Consider the following 2513-nt stretch of genomic DNA (forward strand, 5'->3'; position numbering starts at 1 on the left):
ATCAACGACTGTTCTTCACAACTGGAGAAGATGCGGCTCAAGATGGCTGAAATGGAGGACCGCTCACGTCGCTCAAATGTAAGATTAATTTATTTAAAAGAAGGAGACGAGACTGACGATCCCGTCAAATTCCTACAGAGAACGATCCCTAAAATGGATCCCATCCATATCTCACAAGGTTGAGATAGAAAGAGCCCATCCCATCTACTCGGGACCTGGGACTGGTAATGCTTCAGACAGACCTGGGACTGGTAATGCTTCAGACAGACCTGGGACTGGTAATGCTTCAGACAGACCTGGGACTGGTAATGCTTCAGACACACCTGGGACTAGTAATGCTTCAGACAGACCTGGGACTGGTAATGCTTCAGACAGACCTGGGACTAGTAATGCTTCAGACAGACCTGGGACTGGTAATGCTTCAGACAGACCTGGGACTAGTAATGCTTCAGACAGACCTGGGACTAGTAATGCTTCAGACAGACCTGGGACTGGTAATGCTTCAGACAGACCTGGGACTAGTAATGCTTCAGACAGACCTGGGACTAGTAATGCTTCAGACAGACCTGGGACTAGTAATGCTTCAGACAGACCTGGGACTAGTAATGCTTCAGACAGACCATTCTGATCTCACACACACCAGGACCTCCCTACATTCTGATCTCACACACACCAGTACATCCCTACATTCTGATCTCACACACACCAGTACATCCCTACATTCTGATCTGACACACACACACCAGTACCTCCCTACATTCTGATCTCACACACACCAGGACCTCCCTACATTCTGATCTACACACACCAGGACCTCCCTACATTCTGATCTGACACACACACACCAGTACCTCCCTACATTCTGATCTGACACACACACCAGTACGTCCCTACATTCTGATCTCACACACACCAGGACCTCCCTACATTCTGATCTCACACACACCAGTACCTCCCTACATTCTGATCTGACACACACCAGTACCTCCCTACATTCTGATCTGACACACACACACCAGTACATCCCTACATTCTGATCTCACACACACCAGACCTCCCTACATTCTGATCTGACACACACACCAGTACGTCCCTACATTCTGATCTCACACACACCAGGACCTCCCTACATTCTGATCTCACACACACCAGTACGTCCCTACATTCTGATCTGACACACACACCAGTACCTCCCTACATTCTGATCTCACACACCAGTACGTCCCTACATTCTGATCTGACACACACACCAGTACCTCCCTACATTCTGATCTCACACACACCAGTACCTCCCTACATTCTGATCTCACACACACCAGTACGTCCCTACATTCTGATCTGATCTGATCTGATCTGATCTGACACACCAGTACATCCCTACATTCTGATCTGATCTGATCTACACACACATCAGTACGTCCCGACATTCTTTAGACTAAAAGAGCGTTCCATCTTTCATCCTTTTGAGTTGTATAGCTGGAGTGGATCCGATATTTATTTCATCCCAGTGTGAGAGTCTGTCACCCCATCTGAAAGGTATTTTGTCCCTAGCTGGCACTTGTACTGACAGTGTAGTGTACTGTCTTGATTGGTTGATTTGGGTTGTGTTTTTTTGTAGTCGCTATAGAAGTGAAGTGACTCTTTTACGTTCAGCAGTTTTAAGTGCACGTGCGTTCCAAAATGGCACCCCCTATTCACTAAGTAGTGCACTTATTTTGACCAGGGCCCATTATTGCTTTGGTCAAAAGTAGTGCACTGTATTGGGTGCCATTTTGGGGGGACAGCCCCAGATACTGTCATGTAGAATATCCAAAGATGGATATGCAGAGTTTACTGAAATAATGTTCACCCTTCTGATGTGTTCTGTGTTCTCTGAAAATGATACGTGTGTGTGTGTGGATTATGTTCATGTCTTTATAAATAATACGTGTGAAGGAATGATGTCCTTTGGAAATGAGATGACTGAACCTGAACAGTCAGATATTATTGCAAATGACATCCTGGGTTGGAACAGATTTTATGTGTTTATATGAAAAAGAAAACTAAATATGTCATGTTTAAACTATACAAGGATATATATATATATTTAAATATACTTCATGATTATGATTTTTTTCGCATGATGTAAAAATTCATGTCTCGCTCTCATGGTCTGTTAAAATTAGTTCTGTCTTAATTGTGGAAATGTGTTGTAAATGTAATAAATAAATAAATACTATATGTAAAGAAATTGGTTTCAGTGCAAAAAGAAAGAGAACCCTGTTCAAAGCAACTAGTATTCACAACCGGGCACTAGAAAAGACAGACAACCTTGACTTTAGTCTTTAGTCAACTCTGGTTTATTTTCATAACAAATGCCTACACACGAGATACTGTATTTGTAGTAGTGTGTCACAATACGGACTCCATTTTCTTTTGGGACCCTGATTGATTTATATATATTTTTTAAACATTTTTTAGTCATTTAGCAGACGCTCTTATCCAGAGCGACTTACAGTTAGTGCATACATTTT

At 42.8% G+C, this 2513-nt stretch overlaps 1 long non-coding RNA gene across 1 annotated transcript; it reads right to left on the bottom strand.

Moving 5' to 3' along the window:
- Positions 1 to 212: 212 nt before the first annotated feature.
- On the bottom strand, positions 213 to 1369 carry LOC123486345. Its single transcript, XR_006659356.1, has 3 exons — positions 1222 to 1369; positions 1090 to 1190; positions 213 to 952 (listed from the first exon to the last, which is right to left on the bottom strand). It is a non-coding gene; the product is annotated as an uncharacterized LOC123486345 (long non-coding RNA).
- Positions 1370 to 2513: the final 1144 nt, after the last annotated feature.

The sequence above is a fragment of the Coregonus clupeaformis genome, unplaced genomic scaffold, assembly GCF_020615455.1.
Source record: "Coregonus clupeaformis isolate EN_2021a unplaced genomic scaffold, ASM2061545v1 scaf1158, whole genome shotgun sequence".
In the NCBI taxonomy this organism is placed as follows: Eukaryota; Metazoa; Chordata; class Actinopteri; order Salmoniformes; family Salmonidae; genus Coregonus; species Coregonus clupeaformis.